Source organism: Bubalus bubalis, chromosome 13 (genome assembly GCF_019923935.1).
Source record: "Bubalus bubalis isolate 160015118507 breed Murrah chromosome 13, NDDB_SH_1, whole genome shotgun sequence".
NCBI lineage: Eukaryota > Metazoa > Chordata > Mammalia > Artiodactyla > Bovidae > Bubalus > Bubalus bubalis.
Genome location: NC_059169.1, coordinates 2056505 through 2080493, shown reverse-complemented (window position 1 = coordinate 2080493; position 23989 = coordinate 2056505). Strand labels below are relative to the sequence as shown.

Here is a 23989-nt window from a genome sequence, read left to right as displayed (position 1 = left end):
GTCGATACACATTTATTTTTACACACCTTAGGCATGGCAGAGTTTTCTTAAGAAACTGTCCAACCTGGGAGCCTGAAGGGCCTGAGATTCTGAGCCCTCTGACGTCCCACCCGAACGAGCCCTTCGTGGTGTAGACACCAAGCCGGTCAAGTCGTCAGATGTCTGACTCATATGGAAAGTACAGGGCAGACCTTCAAAAGGGCGCATTTCCCCCTGATTAGAAAGATCAAAATACTCCTGTCTCCTTCCTCTCTGTCCAGCCTCCAAGTTTAAATTCTAGAAGAACTGCAGCAGAAATAGACCTTCCAGGAACCCAATATGAGCCCTGTATGGATGGCATTGAAATCCCACCATAGGAACAAATGTTTTTATATTCAAAGCACTGTTAGATAATTCCTAAAGACTTGGAACCAAACACAAACAAACAAAAAAGCAAACCGAAATGAAAAGGAAGAAATTATTTCTGGGTGAATTACATCTTCAGCCTGAAGCATTCAGCGGCCCTGTCACCGTCGATGTTTTTTATCAAAATGTTGTCTTTGTAAAGCCTGTAACTGTTCTTCGGACTTAAAGTCTGTTTTAAATTTTAAAAAAAAACAGAGAACAATTAGTTTTATGGTGGAGTTGGTGTCTCCATAATAAAACTTAAAGTGCTAGCATATAGTCGTTAAGTAAGTAAGTGTTAGTCGCTTAGTTGTGTCCGACTCTTTGCGACCCCGTGGACTGCAGCCCACCAGGCTCCTCTGTCCGTGGGATTTTCCGGGCAAGAATGCTGGAGTGGGTTGCCATTTCCTTCTCCAGGGAATCTTCCCGAGCCAGGGATCGAACCCGGGTCTCCTGCGCTGCAGGCAGATTCTTTACTGACTGAGCTACGAGGTTAGCTCGCGTGTTTTTTTGAGATAATCCACTCCAGTTAGTAACAGTGGCATTTTTTTAAGCCTTGTGAAGACGCATCTCTAAAGAACCCTAATGTCAAGGTCAGATCCATGCATTGCACCGTATTCAGCATCCGCCAACAAGACCAGCCTCTGAGATTCGGTGAAAGACCCTGGCTTTGAGGACCAATGAGTTTGCAGTGGTTTGGAACAAAATGAACAGAATCCTGTGGCTGACTACAAAGCAGTTTTCTTTTGTCTGTGCAGCTTTTAACTTTCTGCTCTTTTCGATCAGCTTAGAGAAGGGGCCAGTGTTACACCTGGGCAGGTGTGGAGGGCGAGATTCACAAATCTTGAACGGATTTTAGTGTGAGAGCCCTCAGCCCGAAGCCACACCATTACAACCTAAAGGGAAGAATGGAGGCGGGGTGAATAGGAGGCTGGATGATTGAAGCAGAAAGCTGAAACGGGAAGGTGGCTTCCTCACTCGGAAGCCGTGGGGGAAATTCCTCATCACTTAACACCCAATACTTTACAAATATTTGTATTTCTCATCATAGAATGATAGAAGTGTTAGAATAATACATTGACGAATCTCCCCCTGACTTCTTACCCAGGAAGGACGGAGGAATACATCTGAGACTTACGAATATTCATTCTATTCTTAGAGTACTCCAGAGAAGCAAGGAGGACAGGCTTTCCTGGTTATTTAATGGACACACAACTCAGAATAGATTCATACATATAACAGAGTAAAATTCACTACAAAAATTACTCAATTAATGAAAAATATAATATGATATTGGGGCTTCCCAGGTGGCTCAGTGGTAAAGAATCTACCTGTCAGTGCAGGAGACGAGGGTTCGATCCCTGGCTCAGGAAGATCCCCTGGAGAAGGAAGTGGCAACTCGCTGCAGTGTTCTTGCCTGGAGAATCCCATGGACAGAGGAGCCTGGTGGGCTACAGTCCATGGAGTCGCACAGAGTCGGACAGGACTGAGCGCACACACATCATACGTTATTGCAGAGAAAACTAACTCCCAAAAGTTGAACTAAAAAAAGTTCAACTTGTCTTCAAAGCCACAATTTCCCTTTGAGATTCTTGCTTAACACCGAATCCCACTTAAAATTTCCAGACAATGAGATTGATTCCACACCTTCACTTAAAAGAAACTCAGTGTCAGACATGCCACAGAAGAGAAACAGAGTGAGCGCACCTGAGCCCCCAGGAGATTCCCTCCTGTTCACACGTCAGCGTCACGTCTATCTTAGAAATAATTTCTTCTCTGGCCAGTGTTTCTCTTGCCTTTGAAGGGTATATCTTGAAATCAAGAGACGCCTGGGGATGACATCAGCCTGTTCTCCTCAAGTGTTGTGTAGAAAAGAGCTAAAGAACATCCCGAAGACATAGAATTCACCTCTACAAGCTGTAGAATAAAGTCACATTCACGCAGTAGTATTGTATTTGAATAGTCACTTTTTTAGAAGTCCTGGTCAACTAGAGACAAGGAGAAAGGGTTTGGACTAAATAATAGCGTTAGGAGGTTTCATTTGAAATGCGGGAAAGCTGGATGCAATTGGTTACAAGACAGCTACATCGACGGCTGTAGGTGAGCATTGATCATTGTCACGTTACCAAACACAAGTTCATGTTCCCAAGGAACGGTGAGGCTAAACACACCGCAAAGTCAGTTTGCAGCAGAGAAGCAAGGAGAATGGGCGACTCACGCCCAGAAAGCCCCCAAGTCCCCGAAGGGCTTCCGCAGAGCGTTTTTTAAGGCCAGGTGATGGAGTGGGAACTCAGGGTGTGTGATCAGCTCGTGTCCAATTCTCTGGTGGAGGGTGAGGTGGCAGGGTGGTGTCATAGGGGTTGGCATTATCAGTCCTTAGGCACCAGTGGGTCTGGGGGCTCGTGGTCATCAAGCAGTTCATTTCTTCCATTTGGTGGGGGTTTTAGCATCTGTAAGACAACTCAAGAAATGTGCATCAGATACTATTATCTGGGTACTATTATCAATGTGTTATCTTCAGAGAGGAGCTGCAGGGGAGGCTGGGGGGTGGTGAGGTGTCCCAGGAAGGCCCACAGGACCCTGCTGGCCTGGTTACAGTTAGACCCCTAGATGTAATACCACAGATAAGAGCACAGTCCATAGACCACTACGTGTAATACCATGGATAAGAGCACAGTCCATGGATAAGAGCACAGTCCACAGACCCCTAGATGTAATACCGCAGATAAGAGCACAGTCCATAAACTAGTATATATAATACCATGGATAAGAGCACAGTCCATAGACCCCTAGATGTAATACCACAGATAAGAGCACAGTCCATAGACTACTACATATAATACCATGGATAAGAGCTCAGTCCATGGACCCCTAGATGTAATACCACGGATAAGAGCACAGTCCATGGATAAGAGCACAGTCCACAGACCCCTAGATGTAATACCATGGATAAGAGCACAGTCCATAAACTAGTATATATAATACCATGGATAAGAGCACAGTCCACAGACCCCTAGATGTAATACCGCAGATAAGAGCACAGTCCATAGACTACTACATATAATACCAGGGATAAGAGCACAGTTCATGGATAAGAGCTCAGTCCATGGACCCCCGGATGTAACAGCACGGATAAGAGCGCAGTCCAGCGCCACTGACAGGCGGTGCCGGGGGCCGGCGTGGCCGTCACGGCACCCGGAAGGTGGCCCCCAGCGCAGCACGCGCTGTGGCACCGTGGCCATGGGAGGGCTTAGCTCTGCCACATGCCCACTTCTGCAACAGGAAACCCGCCTTCCCACCCCACCCCACAAGAGCACACAACCTCAGATGCCCCGGCGAGGCCTCTAGCGTCCAACCTTGAAGCTCCTGGCACCCCAGTGAGCTGGCTCTTCCCTCGTCCTTCGGCTGGCCCCCATCCCAGCTCCCTTTCCTCTGAATCCGCGGATCTCTGCAGAACTTAGGACGGAGCGCACTCTCCTAACCTTCTTCATATGAAGTGTCTACCGTTGTGTCACCTGCACCCCTGACTTCCAACCGACTGCTCGTATGAAAATCGTACTCAGATTCGAATCCCCTTCCTCCGAGCTTCCTGCTTCCCTCCTGGGGTCCTGGCCTCCGGGTCTGAGCCCAGCTTTCTAGCAGCTGCATGACCACCCTCGCTGGTCTGGATGCTGTGTGTCTAGGAGCTTTGTCGTGCAATCGCATCACACACATTATTGCGTTGGCTCACGAGCAGTGTATTTCTACCCAAAACTCCATTTTTTTCTTTCAGGAAGTTTTTTGCTGTGTTGCTGCTTGTTTTTTGTCTTTTGTGGTCTCCCATTTGTGCAATTGATTTTTCAACCTCAACTCAGAATTTAATTCTTGTGACATCTTGAAAGGTGCAGCCAGTTTCTGGTCTGAAGTGAGGGTCCTCTTTTTTCACCTCCCTTTACTTGTTTAATCCTGATCTAATTCAAACACAGACATTCCATGAAACGGCTGTTAGCCAAAAAGGAGATGTCTAAATGTTAATTGCCTCTGGTATTTTTAGGACTTTATTTTGAGGATAGCATTGATGAAGAAGGATTTGCAGCCATCTGCAGACCCTCAAGTAGAATAATCAGACCAGGGAAGTAAACAAAAAGAACTTTGTGGATGAAAGTGAACTCCTTAATTCCAGAAGATTAAAAAAGGCTTCTTTAGTAGAAGAAAATAAAATTTAACAAAGAGCGTGCCCTTCAAAAATGTCAGTTATCTTGGAAGGAAAGATGAGTCATGGAAATGGCCTGTTGATGGGAAAGATGAATAGATGAGTCCTTTGAAACTGGCGTTTCTGGAGGATGAGGGGCCCTGGACTGTCATTCTGCATCCTTTCCGACAGTCGCCGAAGTGGTAAGAGGTCCTAGAGTAAAATAATTCTTAGACTTGACACACACGTTACAGGAAATAAGCTCAGAATTCTGAAATGTGCCCATCATACATGTGTGCACACACATGCCTGTGTGTGTATGTGTATTTTAACTTTATATATCCTATATTCAGAGAGTAAAGAATCTGCCTGCAATGCAGGAGACCTGGGTTTGATCTCTGAATTGAGAAGGTCGCCTGGAGAAGGCAATGGCAACCCACTCCAGGATTCTTGCCTGGAGAATCCCATGGACAGAGGAGCCTGGTGGGCTACAGTCCATGGAGTCTCAAAGAGTTGGACACGACTGAGTGACTAACACTTTAACTTTCAGTCTATATTTATTAAATATTACATCTTTTCTGTGTATGTTTCCAGGAGACTAGCGTATACTATCATTGAAAGCCCGTATTCACATGTTCAACATGGGATTTCAGTTATTTATAGCATCTAATCTTATCTTAGAACTTAAAATAAAGCCCTGGGTGTATTTTTAATGTGCTGAAACTTTATTAGAATGAGTTAATACCTTTCTACATTTGTCAGATTTTTATATCAAACCTAGTCCAGATATTCCTGAGCACTTTGAACAAGAATAAATAAACATTTTCAAAAGCATCAAGTGTCCTAGACACGCTTCTCCTTGCAGCATCGATGCTTCCTGTTCTTGGGGAAGTTTCCTCGGGCGGTCTCACTGCCCTGGGAGATAAGGCTAGGATTGAACTCTTCTGCCTGGGGTCTGACGCTAGCAGTTCCAGGAATTCACTGTCATTCCCGTTTCCACCCTGCATTGCCCCACTGATCTCTATATTCTGTTGGCTTTGCGTCAACAGGGCTTCCTGGAATAAACCAGCAGGGAGCTGGCTCACCCGTGGGAGAGGAGCCTGCAGGCTCAGCCATGATCACATTACTGCCCGGAGAAGCTGGGGGAAGCCCCTCACCTTCTGCTTTTTGCTGTTGTTGCTCTTCGGTCGTTCAGTTGTGTCTGACTCTTTGCGACCTCATGGACTGCAGCACACCAGGCTTCCCTGCCCTTCACTATCTCCCGGAGTTTGCTCAAACTCATGTCCATTGAGTCAGTGATGCCATGCAACCATCTCATCCTCTGTCACCCCCTTCTCCTCCTGCTTTTGCTTTTCTGAAAATAAGAATGCTATACTCCCCCGCTCCTGATTTTTTCAAGTGTCCTTATATATTGCACAGAAACTTAAAGCATAAAAGGAACATGTTCCATTGGATATTTCAAGAAGGTATTGACAATAATACCATTGATTTCAGACCCTCAGGGTCTGATGGACCACCCTGGAGGTGGATCTCTGTAAGGCCCTTTCATGGGGATTCGGTCAGACACCAAGAGAAAAACCTTCCCCAAACCTTTCAATAAACTTTTTTGTTAAAAAAAAAGAAAGAAAGAAAGTTTCTGTCTCTGAAAACCACATTGACTCATTTCTTTTCTTTGTATGATTTGTGAGCTATTTCAGCATCTCCTAAGTCTTTGAAAAATCAGGAATGTAGAAGTGAGAAATATCATTCATACAGTTTCACTTTTCTGGAGTTTGTCTCATTTTATTCTTTAATCAAAATCATCAATGTTTTGCTACTGTTTTAAATTTAGAGACACTTTAATGTTATTAAATAGTATCTATGTGTATATTCCAATTATTTTTATGTGTTATTTCTGTAAGACAAGTAACCTTTTTTGCCTATAAACACCTTTTCTATTGCCAAGAGAGGAGAGAACCAGAAAAGACAGAAAATTCCCCGTTAACTATAGATATTGCTACTCCTATATTTGTCTACAGTGCTTTAAATCTCATTTTGTGGTCACTATGGTGAAGCCTAAATTATTTTAAAAGCTGCATATGAAATAATCATTAGCATCTTGTTCCATTTTTGAAACAGCAGGTGTTTCCTTTTGGAAGCTTCTGCTGTTTGTGCTCTGTTTATGTGTCTAAACTTCCCCATTGTCTGGAGCGTGCACAATGCCTGTTATGGAAAATCATTGTTCTGGTTCAGCTGATTTTATTTTCAGAAATTGATATGGAGCCTGCTGTATGGTCGCCACTGGGAAACTAACTGCTCCGTTCTTCAATAGCCGTATGGGTTAGTGACTCAACTGTGTATTTCTGGACACACAGTATTTCTCGGAGCGGGGATGTCCGTTGCCTGTTTCTGCGGTTAGTAAAGAATCACCGAGATTTCATTGTCAGCTCTTCCGACCAGCACTCTTAGTCACTCGGGGTGTCTCTTCCGCTCTGGGGCTGCAGGAGAGCCATGCTGATCTAGATTCCCGGCCTCCAGGATCTCCCTCACCCACGCCGCCCAAGCAGTGCCCACCGGGCGGCAAAGGCATCTTGAGGGTGGGACAGCGTTCTCCCAGTGACCGCCTTCCTCACTCCAACAACGTTCTCCCAGTGAGCGCCTGCCCCACTCCCAACACTGATATTTAATTGTCCTTTTAGTAGCTAGTATACATTGAGAACTTGTTTTATCTTCCCTTCAGGGAGTGTCCGTTGCAAAAAGGGTTTGGTGGTGAGATATTTGACTTCTTTGAAAAATAGAAATCAAATATCTCAGTGAACAGTCTTCCCAGTGGAACTGGCTGATAAAAAGACGCCAGTTGTCAGCTGAGCTGGAATTTTATTCCTAAGACAGTGGTGGCTTATCCTGTTCAGTCTTAGCACTTGACATGAACTATGGGAAGGAACGGAAGATGGCATGCAGCTGAAAGGACGCCTGTCCTCACCGCTGGGTGAGATGCTAGTGCCTTTGGCTGCCTGAACCCTAGTCCTTCGAAGGGTCCACAGAGCACCTTCAGTCTGTGTTAGAGCGAGAGAAAGTGGGAGTGAATACGCAGTTCCGGTCCACACTGACGCTGGCAGAGCTGAGCGTCTGGAACCCGTGTGTCAGGGCCTGGGCGCCATCGCCGTGGCCGAGGCTTCTGGCGGCTGAGACGGTCGAATTGCACTTGATGCTCCTGGCGTACATGGCAGTCGCTGCCTCGACCAGCACGTTTGGCAGGTGGGTTACAATTCATCCTACAAGTTAAGGGAATACTGATGGGGGAAGTTCGGCCCAACCCCCTCAAAAAACATATAGATAGATAGATCAATATAGATATAGAACAAATGAAAAGAATTGTTTACCTTTTTCTTTTATGTTGGAGTATAGCCTACTAGGGCTTCCCAGATGGCCCTAGTGGTAACGAACCCGCCTACCAATGCAAGAGACTTAAGAGACACGGGTTCAATCCTTGGGTCAGGAAGAAGCCCTGGAGGAGGGCATGGCATGTATTCCCTGATGCTGGGAAAGATTGAAGGCAGGAGGAGAAGGGGCAACAGAGGATGAGATGGCTGGATGGCATCACTGACTCAATGGACATGAGTTTGAGTGAACTCCAGGAGTTGGTGATGGACAGGGAGGCCTGGAGTGCTGCGGTTCATGGGGTTGCAGAGTTGGACACGACTGAGCGACTGAACTGAACTGAACTGAACTGAGGGCACGGCAAGCCAGTCCAGTACTCTTGCCTGGAGAGTCTCCATGGACAGAGGAGCCTGGCGGGCTACAGTCTGTAGGGTCGCATAGAGTCGAACACGACTGAAGCAACTTAGCAGTGCACGCATGCATGGCCGATTAACAGTGTTAGGATAGTTTCAGGTGGTCAGCAAAGGGACTCACTCATACACACACATGTATCCATCCTCCCCCACACTCGCCTCCCACCCAGGCTGCCCCAGGACATTGAGCAGAGTGCCCTGCACTAATACAGGAGGTCCCCGTTGGCTCTCCACTTTAAATACAGCAGCGCGTCCATGTCCATCCCACACCCCCAACTCTCCCTTCCACGCCTGCTTTCCCTTGGCAGCTGTAAGTTCGTTCTGTAAGTCTATGAGGCTGTTTTGTGAGTAAATTTAACTATAGTATTCCTTTTTAGATTCCACCTATGGGATTTCATATGATATTTCCCCTTCCCAGAGAATTTCTGATCCAGGAAGGACATATTCTCACTTGTAAATCACATTTTGCAAACAAGAAAACCGAGACCCATCCTGGTCTGGGGAGTTCATCCACAGCCTCATGTACAGAAGAGGCTCCCTGTTTCCGGGTCCCCCACACCCCCAGGAGATGCCCCAGGAGCAAACAAGTCTATAGAATTGCAATAAGCCTTTTTAAATTGACTTAAAGAGCTAAAAGAAAGTAACAAGAACTGAAGCGACTTGATTCCAAGAAACAAAAGTAATCAGTGAATTATTCACCGAGGAAATAGCCGAAGGGCATGCTACTGTCAAATTCATGTTACAGTTGGCCCCGTGGGAGCCTCCTGGGAGGAGCATTCTCTACACACAGCATGTGAGTGACATGCAGGAGGTAAAAGCACTTGAAAGACGAGGAAGAAAATTTCCAATCTGATCTAGACTCTCCTTAGGCAAGAAATCCAATCCCTCCGTGCGTTTTCTCAATCACAGCGTTATGGTAAGACAGCCTGTCTCCCAGGATCGAGGTGGACAGCCCTGTGTGGATGTCAGTCGACAAAATCGTGAATGAAACCGCTCCGGGGTAGACGGCACATCCAGATCCAGTGAGGATGCTCCTCCTTTGTTCTCCAGAGTGTGAATGGGAGACACGGTCTCAGCAGCGTTCAAGCCCCTTTATAGTGGTTCTTGGCGTGCCTCACCCGTGGGCACCTGTTCAGAGGGTACCGTGCAGACTTCAGGTCCTATGGATCCAGTAGGACCTCTCCCCGGGGCCGGGTCTGCCCCCCGGGGCACGGGTTAATGTCCAGAGACATTTTGGGGTGTCACAGCTAATTCTTTTTATTTAGGTCTTTTTTTCCCCCCCCCCAATAGCATGTATTAGTCCTGTTTCTGATTTTTTTGGAGGAGATCTTTGTAAAGGGAATTCTTCCTGTGCCTTTGCTAATCCACAGAGATTAGAGGCCTTTTCCTATACCGTTTTAATAGGTTAATTAAAAATTAAACTTTTAATATTAATATTTTAAGTACGTTCCTGTTTGTACATGTGCTAACTCACTGGATTCTCACAGTACCTTAGAAGTAAGATAGTGACCCACACACACACCTGCACGCATACATATGGTTAATTTTTAAATGTAGGTATTTTTACTGTTTTATTCAGACAAGAAAAGAGAGTCCTTGAGACTTGCTGAAATGCCTGGAGCCTCGGAGGCACGTGTTTTATCTCAAATCCAGTGCTTCGAAACATCCCCTTTTCCTTGACAACCTCACCCCAGAAGAAGGAAGCCAACCCCAACCGTACTCATGTAAACATCTGAATAACTAGGGATTCTTTAGAAAAGCTGAGTACTCAATAAATTAAAATACTGTCATTTCTATGGGGAAATAGCAACTGGTAAGCCAACCCATCAAGCGCCACGAGCTGTCAGCCTGCGCCTGGTCCTTCTGCCAAGCGAGTCCCACCCACCAGCCCCCAACAGGACTCTGCCTCAAGGACAGCTCAGAGAGGGAGTCTCAAGTCAGCAGCTGCTTCTCAGTCCACCTGGGGTTTGCATCCAGGGATCCTCCTGTTTGTCCGAAGTCCAGTGCCTGGACGCAGCCTAGGGTGGACTCTGCCTCTCGCCTTGTCGCTGTGCAGTGTAGGCGAGTGTACCTCTCAGCCTGCGCACACTCGCTGGTGAAGCAGAGATAGGAAGCTCCTTGAGGACCTGCAAGGGCTGCAGGAGATGCAGCGTGTGACACAAGAAGCCCAGAGCCTGGCAGGCCGCCACCGTCAGCGTGTCCCTACTGTCTTTGCACACAGATGCACGACACTGACACTTCGGCTGCACTGTGGTCCCTCTAGGAGCCCGATCCTATTCCTTATTATTGGCCATTGCAGAGGGACACATCCGGGCTAGAACTACAGTATTTGCTACGGCTGGATTTTTCACGGCCTCCTGGTACAATGGCTGCCTCATCTGCGTCTTGCTGTTGGATAACTATGCTGCTAAGCTCGGGGATGTAGAAGCCACTTGGCTGGTCTAAAAGGGCCTGCATACATCAGATCACGTGTGGAGGGAGAGGACCCCCCCCCCACCCATCCCCAAACCTTCCGTGTCATCCAAATGACTTCAATCAAAGCCGCTATGGGGCTGTGGTGTGTGAGGACCGCTGTTCTGCAAAACAGCTGCGTGGTGCCAGAGCATCCCTGTTGATGAGCCAAATGGAATCAATTCTTTCCACAGCACGTTTTAAACAACTTGAGGGGGAAAAAAACGAGACTTGGAGTTTTCAGAGAACAGCGTGCACCCGTTTTCCGCCCACTTCCCCAGAGAGAAATGCATGAATCACCCGCCACAGCGGGCCGAGGATGAGAACAGGTGTTGCTGCAGAGCAAAGCACGAGTCCTCTTTTTCCTTAGATACCGCACAAATAAAGCGGCGTTTATGTACGGTAACTATGAATATACCCCATCTACAGTGACCTACGCGTCGACAATGATGTCATGCAAAGCACATAAGACTCAAGAATCTGCCAGACATCACTCTAACAAGTTAACACTGTAATGTGATGTGTTAACAATGTAACAATCCAAATAGCACTTTAAAAAAAATAAATGGTTTCCTCAAATTGATACAATAATAAGAGAAGGAATATTAATAGAAGAAATCAACAACAATAAATCATGCTCTGCAGCTCATCTTAATGGGTGAACAATTTATTATATTTCCCAAGCAATTTTTTTCCCAAGGAGGTCAAACATAATTGCACATTTCCCAATTTGAAATGTACACTTTGAATAACAGAAAAATGACTGGTAGATAATTTTCTTAAAGATTCATGGCTAGTTCAGTGGTAATAGATTTCTGTTTATATTAACCTCAAAGAACAGGGTTCAGACTGGAGTTGGAGTGGCTGTTTCATTGTGAGTTATGGATATCATTGTTAAAATATGTACTCAAAATAACACCGAAGATTTTATCAAATTTTGGCCATAAGATTCTGGCAGGGGATCAGCTCAACTAGGTCTTGCAAACATCACTCTCAGTGCATCACATTTTTTTTAAAAAGACCCTTGTTTATCTTTTTAAACATTTTCTTCAAAGTTGGGGGAATAATAGTTTGCTCTCAGCGTCCATCCTAGGATGCTGGCCTTTTCCACCATGGAAGATGGTGTCAGAACAAGATCCAGAAAAAAACAAAAAGGAAACTCGCTGTTTTCTTGTTGCTTGATGTTATTGGACATACATACTATTTACAATACTCAGGAGTAAGACAGGGAGAGAGTGAGGAAGGACTGAGCCCCAGAAGGTAAGATTGAACCGCGCGTACCCTAGGAGAGGGCGTGGATTCAGAGTCACTTCACCCTTCAGCAGCCAGGGCCCAGGAGTTAGAAGGCGGGTTGGTCAGTCACCAGCATCAGAGGTTGAGTTGTTCTTGCTCCAAGCTGAGTGCAGAGAGCATTTGCAGGTTACCATCTTGTGTTAACTTTGCAGAACTAAACCGATTCCTCATAATTATGTACACACACACACACACACACTCAACCGGGGTGCATCTGAAGCATTTGGGAAAAAGCACTTATGTTTTTATTTGATAGATGTTCATATGCTGCAGTGTAATTATGTTTTTGAGGACTGAATTTGTAGGGTTATATCAAGCCAAACATAGACTTTTTCTCCTTTTGGCTTTTTAGATTGTATGGAGTTTTAATAGACATCATCAACCAGAAGTCCATGGGGGAAAACAATTGGGGATTATTTTTTTCAAACTACATCACATTCAAACTAGCATATGTGGATTATTAGTCAGCTATTAAAAAAAAAAGTGAAATGATGCTATTTGTCGCAACATAGATGGACCTACAGATTATCATACTAAGTGGAGTAAATCACAAATATCATGATATCACTTATATATGGAATCTTTAAAAAAAAAAGAGACACAAATGAACTTATTCCCAAAACAGAGACTCAGAGACACAGAAAGAAAACTTATGGTCACCAAAGAGGAAAGGAGGTGAGGGGGAGATAAATTAGGAAGTTAGGATGGACATATGCACACTATGTATAAACTAGATAACCAGCAAGGTCATCCTGTGCAGCACAGGGAACTATACTCAATATTCTGCAATAACCTATAAGGGAAAAGAGTGAAGAACACGCATACACAGCGCATCGTCCATTCACCTGTCGGCGGGCATCCAGGCTGCTCCCCTGTCCCGATACTGTCAACAGGACTGCAGTGAACCTGAGGGGCGTGTGTCTTTTCAATTTTTGGTTTTCCCCAGATTCAGGCACAGGAGCGGGACGGCAGGCTCATGTACCATAAACAGTCATTAGCCTCCTTAATGGTCAAGAACTGAAGCACTCTGAGTCTTGAGAACTGTAGATTAAGCTCATCCATCAGGAGAAACAGCAATGCCTTGGCAGTTCCTCGATACCTGGACAGCTCCTGAAATGTGTGGGGAAACAGTGCCCCTCGAGGGAAGCCGGTGCTTGGCCAAACCTGCCAGCTGTCCACCGGCAGTCCCTCACTGGGCTCAGGGTGACCCTGAGCCTGCCTGTCGGTGCCTCTGATCTGGAGAGGAACTTGGGGCCAACTGCAGCCCAGATGGGAGTCCTGCACCTGTTTCTGCATGTAGACAACTTCCGGGATTTCAGTTCAGTGCTTCCTAAACACCCCAGTGCATGAGACTCAGAGGCAACTGATGGGGCCAAATAAGTAGCCTTGCGGTGGTGATGTCATGAAGTCCCTTTTTAGGCATGGTTCTGCGGCTTCCTCCTCCCCAGCCCCGCCTTTGAAACCGGAGCACACTCTGATATCTGCAACCCCTAAACCTGCTCCTTGCTTTGCCCCAGACTCGGGTCAGGACTGGCTGAAGTCTGTTAAAGAAGCAATGCTTCAGAGCGCTGATGGTGTGTTTTCCCTTCTGCTGGCTCCTACCTGCAATTAAAACTTGTGTGCCTTGGATGTTTTGAAAGCTTCCATGTAGAGGGCATGACCAAAAATAGACTTTCGGGGTTATCCCTAAATGATTCTTCTGTTAGGAAAGAGCTTCACAGGAAAACACCAAACACGGTCAAGGGGAGAAGACAGGGGCTGGGCCTGTCTAAGCTTGATTGGAATAGAAATCCTCGGATGTACCCCAGTAGCCAAACTCACAGGCTAGGGAAGCCTGATATGCAGTGTGAAAGCTCAGAGCAGGGTTCAGCCACAGGTGGGAGCCCAGACCCTCCTGTGAGCAGCCCACCGCCAGGGACCCTGGGCGCGGAGACGGGGGCGGAGCTCTTGAACTTTCCTGGCATCCTGAGTGCGGGGCGGGGCGCTGCTCCAGACACTACTTGAAAAGGGAAGGTTCTGGGACTCCTGGCAGCGGGGCCTCTCCTCCGCCCGAAATCCAGGGTTTATTTTTACTTGTTGAATGAGAAGGAGAAGGAGCCCTGTGCTCCGTCCTGCTCCGCGCCGCGGCCACATTTTTAGACCACAGAGCAAATGAATGTTGTCGGAAGGAATGTGTTTATGGAGGAGGCAGTCTTTACCCATTGGGAAGCTGCGTTTTGACTTTAAACATGGCATGAAGCCCCTGCGGGGTGAATGAGCGAAATGCCCCTCCAGTAAAGGAGGGTTTGATTGGTTCGTTTATTGCAGTTTTCTTGGCGAGCCGCACAGAGCCTGCTCTGACGTCAGGGCGAGCGTGATAAACCGAGTCCCGATCGCGCAGCTCGCACCAAAGGCCTGGGCTCCACCAGCGTCTGTCAGCCGGCCGCCCTGGACCGCCCGTCCTCCTGCAGCCCGGGGTGCAGCGGCTCTCAGCCTCACCTTCGCAGGGGCTCCCTTCCAGCGGCCCCGTAACCCCGCCCCTCCCGCCCCCGCCCACATCTCTCACCTCGCCCCATCTTTGAGACGCAGACCCCCGGTCCACTCCCCCAAGTCTGCCGTCCCCAGCCCGGTCACAGCATCCCGGGAGACCAGCGTCTTCCCGAGGCCTGGTCCAGGCGGTGCCTGAGGCCGTCGGCTGGGGGAGCCGGAGGGGAACCGGCTTCAGGCAGAAAGAACAGAGCTGAATGCCCTCTGCTCTCCAGGTTCAGGTGAGAGTGTGTCGCCTCTGCGTTCCGTGCACCAGCGCGTGCTCTCGGGGACGTGTCACAGCCTTAAAGCACCACGCATCGTCGGCGTGTGTCCCAGCACGCCCTTGTGCACCCGTGCAGGTGCTTGCACTCATCCCGATTTGCATGTACACCGCTGGGGGTGACTCCACCCTTCCTGACCGACTAAGAATCTCAGCGGTAGACGGTGACCGTCAGGCCCACGTCCCGGCCACCGATGTGGGCATCGTCTCCCTGAGCCTGGACGCGCACCGCACGTCTGTCCAAGGTCGGCGATAGAAGTAGCCTGGGCTCCAGACTCTTCTCTGCCACACAGACATCTCCAAGGGCGAGGTGGGGGCTCTCTGAGATTTCAACTCCCAGAGTGAAGCCGCCCCAAGCATGTGTCTCTGCCCTGGGTCCTCCTTCATGTCCCGAACCTTCTGTCCTGCTGAGGGAGGGCGGCGGGGTCACAGGGTGCTGCTTTTCCCCAAACGTTTCTAACGCAAAATCTTTTCAATACCTCACTTCTTATTTGACTCAGGCCCTTCTCAAAAAAAAAAAAAGAAAGAAAAAAATCCATGTTCAGTAAGCACATATTAGTCAACCATACCATGTACTCGGTCAAACCAACTCAATGTTATTAAATGCCTACTTAACGTGGCCTGGGGTGATTTTGGGAGAAAAAAAAAATGGGAAGACTGTTACAGTCCCATTCATTCATTCACAGAGTGCGTATTGAGTGTGTGCTAGGAGCCAGGCAGGTGTTCAATGCGAGGTGCTGATGCCCCTAAGAGCCCCCTGCCCACCAGAGACCCGCCCCCTCCCCACCGGAGATCTGCAGTCCGCTTGAGCTTGGGGCCAACCCCAGGAAGACGCCCATGGAGTCTCCACAGGTTCCTCAAGTCACTGATGACCCGGCACCAGAAGTCTTTGCCCGTAGAGTCAGAAAGGACCCCGGCACCTTCTAACCGGATTCCCTGGGTGAGACCACAGAGAAGACGTGTTCCAGGCAACCTCAGGTCATGGGTGACAGGCAGTCTCACACCCACAAACTGACGCCCTGGTAAATCACACTGCAGAACCATGTGTTAAGTTCATGTTTAAACTCAGCAGCATTCACTCCATAGAGTGGTTGGGAGCCATTCTTTAGGGATCGGAGAGCCCGTTCTCATGCCCTTTGACTCCGCCGATGTTAATTCCAAACGACACATTCTCAGGATGCTTTTGCAGAGGAATCCTTTATGTCAGGGCTGTGCTGGGCGAGGCCTGAGAACCCACAGGGCGGCCCGTGGCAAACCTTGACTCAGTAAATCCCCCACGTTCAAGGACTGGTTGAAGATCCCCGTTCTCATGTGATCCTGAACAGTTGGAATCATTACCAAGTTGGAATTAAACTCTTGTTGTGTTATATTGAAATCTGTCTTCTTCGTGGCTTCCCATATATCTAGTGGGAGCCACTTCTTTGGTATCTGACGGTATCTTTTCATACTGTTTATGCAGTTATTTGGGTCACAAGTGAATTATGAATTCACTAGTTTCTAAGAAACTGTGGGGTCAAGACTTCTTTTTATGGTACTTCCTCATTCATACCAAAAAAAAAAAAAAATGTGTCCTTTTTTTATTCGTGCGTTGGGGGTTTTGCTGTTTTTGCTTGGAGGAACATTGCTCCCAGAATAAGGGCCTCCATGGTGGCTCAGATGGTAAAAAAAGAATCGGCCCGCAGTGCGGGGGACCCAGGTTCGCTCTCTGGGTCAGAAGAGCCCCTGGAGAAGGGCACAGCTGTGGACTCTTGCCTGGAGAATCCCAGGGACAGAGGAGCCTGGTGGGCTTCCAGAATGCTGGTGCGGATGCACTGAGCTTCAAAACGTGTCACACACGTGCGCTCAGGAGAGAGCTGTAATATCTACGGGCCCCCCAGACCCCCTCCTCACACTGAGCAGGGGCGCGACGTTGCCAAAGAACCAGAAGCATCTGTTTCCAACGTAGTGAAACAGGGGCAGTGGGAAAACCTGACGTCACCTCGTCACGCCGAGGTCTGCTCCAGCTGCTGTTTGCCGACACAGAGCAGAGTGGTGATACTGAGGTGCGGGCGAGGAGAAAGACTTTCCAGAGAACTGAGTGGCTCGTGGAGAAAGAATTGACTTTACGTATTAGCAGCTTGGTGGCCTTGAGGAAATCCCTCAGCTCTGCGGGTCTCGGGCTTTTGTTCTGCGGGTGGAGTGCTGGGGAGGGCATAGGTGTGCCAGGGAGACGAGGTGACCTCAGGAGTGCAGGGGGGCGGCCTCCCCCATCTCGTCTGTTGCAGGCGTGGCTCAGTGGTCCCCTCTGGCCCGCTGTAGGAGTCTCCTTTGCTCTCCTCTTTATTTACCTAGAATTTCTTAGTCCCCCTTAGATACCCCATAAGGTATCTCTTACATTGTGAGCACCCTTGCATGCATTTTTTTTTCTGGAACCTTCTCTGCTTTAGTCCCCACAGATTCCATACCCTCCCAGGATGATTTTGGAAGAGAATGCAAACATCTGAGTTTTCAACAGTCCACAGCAGGAGGCAAAGAACTCCAGATTTGAGATTACAGGAAAAAAAAAGAAGAGGTTAAAATCAATACTGAAAGTCAAGGTGGAACTTTGTGAGAATTTAAGAGTGAACAGAGAATGAGCCAGGAAACGAGTCAGCCAGCAGCTCCTCAGAGGGTGAGGACAGAAAGCGAATTGGAAGAGCCCAGGTAGTTCCTTTATTCTAGTTATTCCAAAGGGATTTGAGCAAACTCAAAAAAGGACACCGCGGTGGAAAGATCAATGTGTCTGGGTTATCTACCTCCCAGGTGTGGGGGGAGTAGGTCTGGAGGGGCTCTGCGAGGCCTCCTCCTCCTGCATGTGCTCAGGATGCAAAAAAATGCCTGTGAATTTCCAGCCAGACGTGGACTGAGCTGCAGATGGCCCTGCCCCGTGCAGAAAAAGCCCATATTAGCACATGGCCATCTCATTCCTGTTTCCTCGTGGGAAGCCTGAGAATCTCCCTTCCCCTCTTATCTCATTGTGGTCAAGAATAATAACTGGAAACTTCCTGCACTGGAAACCATCTGGCCCTTGTGTGATTCCCTCCATGCTTCCTCCTCTTTAGCTATAAATTAAGTCCTGGAATAGAGAAGGAGGGGGAGACAGTTTGCACCAAGAAGGTGACACAGGGGAAGAGCTGTGTAGTCTAGGAGTCCAGGAGGGGTCAACAAGGATAAACAGCATGGGGTGTCACCCTCTTATACAGTGAGAAACGGAGGCTTTCTTTTAGCCGGAAGAGGAATTCCACAGTCCTGGATAACTGGGAGATGTTGGCACACCCACCCTGCTCTTCTCGTCTGGGAAGATGAACCCATGGTGAATAAGGTTAATCCTGTGTGATTCTCTTTTGTGATGTAAAAATCAAGCTCTTTATTTCCCTAACAAGCTCATGTTAAAGACTCTTGCAGAGAGAAGTAGAATTAAAATAGCAAACGGAACTTTCACCAGCTTAGTTACCAATGCTTCATGCCTCTCCCATCCAAGAATAATTTCAAAAGCACAGCGTTTTTAAATGGCAATATTTGGATGTGGAAATGATGTCAGGGTTACTGCTTTATGACTGTAATCCAGTTTGATGTAAGCCTTATGTGAAGTTGAAATGGTCTTCCTGTTGAAATGTATTTCAGTTTTCTGGGAAGTCAAGTTTTGAGTGCTGGCTTTTAATTCCTCAGTTTTCAGCCATACTTTGTGCTGTAATACAAACAAGTTCAAGAGAATATCTCCATAAAAAACAAACATTTAACAGTGAGTGTCGATTGCAGGACCCAGATACAATCAAAGTCAGAAAATGTTTTCCAAAAACACGATGGAGGCACATTACATGGGTCAACCCCTAACCTCCCCCCGGGGCCACAGCTTAGCATCACAGATAAGGTCGTGGTGGTTCCCACACAAGCCTGTGGTCCCAGAGTCCAGATGGACCTGCCCTAGACCCCACAGGGGAGCCCTGCACTTGAAGACCTCCCGGCAGGAAGGTCTGTGAAATCAAATCGTTTCATTTTCTGGAGAACATGCTTCCAGGACTCCTTGGTTCCCTTTGAGCAAGATGTCAGAACACTCATGACCCTTTTCTTTTTAAATTACTGACAATCCCCAGAAGATAAGGACTGGACATCTCCGCGATCGTCTAAAATGAAGTCATTCAGAGTTTTGTCAAGAGAGGACGAGGTTGACCCTGTTATCTTGTGATGATAAAAATTAAAAGTGGTTTCCAATCCCTAAGAATAGAATGGAATCAACGTCAATATTTAAAGAGCTGCAAGCATCTGTCTTCCATCATACTTTTAAATTGCTGAGTGCGTCCACTTGAATCACAGAGAGAGTTTAGAGGGAGGTCTAGGGAGTGTGCAATGTCCTGGGATTTTATTCTGTCTTTCCAGCCAGAGCATCGACTCTCACAAGCCCCCAAGCCTGCTCTCTCGTCTGTGAGCTGGGTTCCGAGGACGTGACTAATACAGGCTTATTCACAGCCTTGCCATCCTTGGTCATAGCGCCGCTCAGGGCCCCAGCGGGCTGCCAGGCCTGCAGTGCCGCCCTGTTAATATTCCGTGACAGTCGGAGGCTTTTTGGAAAAGCTCCTCTGGCCCACTGTTTATACGCCCCCATCGAGATTTGTCTGAAGATAATTTTACAGTCAGTTTGCTTGCAAATGCACCTCCAGCATCGTGGGCTCCTACCTACAGAGCTTTTGCCAAAGACCGCTCAGACAGGGGCCAGCCTGAGCAGCCCCCAAACGAAGGCGCCCTCCTGGTTCCGTGTCCCCGTGCCCCGAGCGAGGCGGCAGGGCAAAATTCATGGGCTTGACAAGGGGAGGAATCGTGCAAGGAAATCTTCCTAATGTCGTATCCCCACTTAGTGATGGATACATGTATTTAGATTAATAAGTTGTCGAACTTTTTTTTAAAGAACGTTGTGGGTGGCATATTTCACAACCTTGGAAAAGCAGACATTTAAGGAATCAAAACCAGAGGCCAGAAGCATTGGCTGTGAATGGGGCTGCCACTTACAGAGTAACGTGGCCTCGGGAATGATGGATCACAGGAACTGAGGCAGAAAGCGAAAGAAATAATTATACCAGCTCCAGGAGGCTGAATGGTCCTTTGTGGCTGTAAAGGAGAGTGAGTGGGTGGGCGTGGGGTGGGGCAAAGAACCAGCCCGGTGCTGGGGGCTGCGGGGGTGGGGGTGGGGGACACCGAACACAGTTTCTGTCGTGTGTTTATATCTGCAGACTCATTTATGCTGTTTGGAATCCTGTGAGAAGGTTCTCTAAAGTTGCATTTTAACAGCCACCTAATTTGAAAAGATAGTCTAGCATTTGCAGCCATGTCAGACCCAAGAAAGAAGCTGTCCACCTGGGACTGTTCACAAATCGCTGCAGGCTCTCTCAACGATAACCTCGCCCTGCCACTGAGCGTTTTGAGGGCTTTGATGTTATTTTTAGAGAAGCACAAAAATCTGAATTAAAAAAATCAGATTCCTTTTTCTCTTGCCTCTGCTTCCTCTTCTTTTTCTCACCCCCCTCTCCTTCTTGGCTGTTTCCACTGCTGTTTCTTTTGCTATTTTTACATGCAGATGGGAGGGGGTATGCCCACAGTGTGAAATATGTTTATTTACATGCAACTAAAAATAAGGAAACACATATCGGTCATGAGGAACACAGTCCCTTGACATAACAGCAGGAAATACAATCAGCGAAAGATCAGAGATACAAGTTTAGAGGCATCCTTGCCTTTGAAATTAGAAAAGCACCGTGGACTTGAGAGGGTAAATGTCCGGCCCAAATGCAGGTCAGAGTTGAACATCATCTAGTGAGCGGTTGCAGGACCACCAACCAAATGAATTTAGATTGATTTTTTAAAAACATCCCTTTAGGGCCAAATCCATTTAAAAAAAAAAAAAACAAAACTCTTTTTTTCTTAATTGTCTAACTGTATTCCTTTTGGCTCAATGAGACCATTTTATCAAAAGGGCTTAAGTACAGCTGCCAGTTAGTTGTAAGAGTTTTCCTCTTTGGCAGTAGAATCCAGAGGATGCGAGCATCGTGGGTAGCTGATGGATAATCTGATGGGTGTTTGAGGAGCTGTGGAAGGAAGGGAAGCGCACTGATGGAGGAGCCAGTGAACACTGCCCGCCCCAGGTACCACTGGGCTCTGGAGTCATCCCGGAAGCCCTCAGGCCAGAGAGGGTGACTGAGGTCACCCACCTGCCCAGAGTCACACAGAGCGGAAACAGCAGAGTAAGATAAAGGGTCTCCCGGCAAGCCCTCTACAAGGCTGGAAACATAGCTGAGAAGCTCCCCCTCACTGAACACCCAGAGAACCTGCCACACCTTATATATCAATAATGCTGGTATTTGGGGCACAATGGAACCATCTCACGATGGATCCCAAGGATCACAATGGATCCTTACTTGGTCTGGGAATGAAGGAAGAGTCTAGGGTCTACCCAGGAGGGGTTTTAAACTGTTCTCTGAGTCCGGCCGACCCCAGACCTTGAGTCTTGCATGTCTGACCCATTTTACCAGTTTTCCTTCCCACAAATGGACAGGGAGCAAGTGCGGGAGCAGCCTGGTCTTGTGAAACCTCTCATTCTCCAGATGCATCTCATTCCCCGGGTGACGCAATCCACTTTTGTGAAAGAGACAAAAATATTGGAACTTTTCAAGAACGGGCTAAAATTTGGGCAGATTTTTCTGTGAAAATGCTTTAACATGAAGATTCCCACACAGCTCTTCTAATTTACTTTAATCTGGTTTTATTTGCAATCTGTGGTCTTCCTGGCAGGAATCTGCGAGGCCACCTGCTCCTCTCAGAGGGAAAAAATATTCTGTTGCAAGGCTGAAAGAAGGCGGGATGTAGTGAGGTTTTCTGTGGTCATGGCATCCGTAGCTTGATAATTGCACAAGCTCCTTCTGTCAGATGCTTGATTAAAATTCTTGACAGCTTTGGTAATGGCCAAAGGTTAAGAGAATCCAATGTTCTTGACTTGGTTCCATACTCGTAAGGTATCCAGTAACCAAGTGTAGTAATCAGACAAACTCTCCCAAACACGCAGCCAGCTGTATTTCTAGACTTTGTTGAGGGTGGTGCGCTGGCTTGTCCTGAAGCCTGATCACCAGCCAGTGGGATAGTAGCTCCCGTTTTCATTCATTCATGTGGGGCACATTATGTTACATACACCTAATCCTTCCTAAATCCTTTGGAGACCGATTTGTACAAGTAATTAAAGTGGGAGAGTTCCTCAGCAGATGAGAAGCAAGGAAGATGTTAGATGTTTTCTGAACACTAATTCACTTCTTGGCTCTTGAAACTTTGGGGAAATGAAAACTTTGATCCCTCCCCTGCCCCGACCAATATCATATAAGCTAGAACTCGGAGAGAAGTCCAAGGTCAACGCTCATTAACTCAAAAACTGGTGAAGACAAGAACTGCAGAAAGAAAAGTACCATTGCCCGGGCATTCAAATGCGTCCTCAAGATTTCAATTAGCAGAAAATCCCAATGTCGCACCTATGCTTCACCAACTTGATGTCTGGGTCCTTGCTTGTGATCCTCATGTATCATTGTTTATATAAAAACACACATTAAAAAAAAAAACAGAATGATTATCAGTATGACTCTTAAATAATTTTCCAAAGAGGGGAAAAGATCGTGACTATTGAAACTCTCATGATACTCTTTATAATCGGTTAAAGAACACGTCTCAATTCCGTTTCCATAAACAGCAGAAAAGTTATTCAGGAAATAACGTGCTTGCAATGATTGACCTGGATTTCTGCTTCCTATAGGAATTTCCCTGCTCACAAGCACAGGTTCTGAGTTATTCATTGACGTGTTGTGAGTTCAGTGCTTTGGCCGGCATTCTGTTTTGTAAGTTTTAGCAGAGAACCATTTGAGGGAAAAAAAACATTCTCACAAATAAACTTATATTAGAAAAAAAAGCAGATGTAGCTCTTGGGGCTTCCAACGCCCCTTAATAGAAAACATCTGCTGGACTTCCTGAATTTTTCTAAGACCTTCAGAAACGCGCCCACGCATTTCCAACTTTTTCCTGACCATCGAGTTGGCTTAGCAGGGCTCAGCTTTGCAACAGACTGCTCCATTTTTTAAACATTTCTTATCTATCTGTCTATTCCATAGATAAGTACTGATTACCTGCTGTTGATCTAAGGAGGTGGGAAAGAAGCGGAGAAGAGGTTTATGAGTGGAAGCGTCATCAAAACTAAATCCTTGTCTGCAGACGAGGGGTGGTTTAGGGGTTTTGCTCAAGGGAATCAAACCAACTGGCTTTAGTGTAATCCAGGTCTTCTTAAACGAATAACATCGTAATTAAACAATCCCATGAAACACAACATGTGCCATGCAATTCTCGCAAAGGTGTCTGCCCTTTAAAACCCAAAGATGCCTGATTCGCTATGTTTAGAGCAGACAGGGGAGTTGTGTTTGTGCGTCTGCCTGCCCGTGGGAACTCAAACAAACAAGACTTACTTGAAAAATTCCTCCTCAGAGTTCACGTTTTGTTTCGGGAAAACCTTTGGCTCTGCTGCTTTCTAAAACCAGACTTCGTCATTCTCATCTCAGACAACCCCAGGTGGTTCGCTCCCTTCATACCCGTGATATTTTGAAGGATTCTCTTGGTCTGAAGGTCTTCACTGGCGTCTCTGAATCACAGAGACTGTTGAAGGCAAAATTACCGTTCAAGACAAAAAAAGTATAAGGTAGCAAAACAGCCAGGGCAAGTTTCCGTCTCTCTTATTTAAGCGAATTATCCTTTGAAGGTAAACTTTCAGGGTCAACGCAGATCTTCAGATGCAAACACAAATTTGAAGGTTCTGCCCTTGCTGTGTGCTTCCCTGGTGGCTCAGACGGTAGAGAGAACCCACCTGCCATGCGGGAGACCCGGGTTCGATCCCTGGGTTGGGAAATGCCGGACTTATAAAAATCAATGTATTTTGACGATTCCTTTATTCTACACACAGGCTGCCACCCACTCTGTGTGAGAGACCAGGAGATGGGCTGGAGATGCAGGTTTGAAGGAGGCCTGGCAGCCACCCTAGGGGCAGGCCTGGCTGGGCAGAGAGTGGAATTCTCCTCCCAGGAATGAAGGGTGTGGCCT

At 47.2% G+C, this 23989-nt stretch overlaps 1 protein-coding gene and 1 long non-coding RNA gene across 2 annotated transcripts in view; both read left to right on the top strand.

Moving 5' to 3' along the window:
• Nucleotides 1-23989, top strand: part of COL4A2 (collagen type IV alpha 2 chain) — a 161655-nt gene that overhangs the window by 59363 nt on the left and 78303 nt on the right. The window lies entirely within an intron of this gene.
• On the top strand, nt 5003-22510 carry LOC123328943. The gene is made up of 2 exons (XR_006543962.2): nt 5003-7792; nt 9908-22510. It is a non-coding gene; the product is annotated as an uncharacterized LOC123328943 (long non-coding RNA).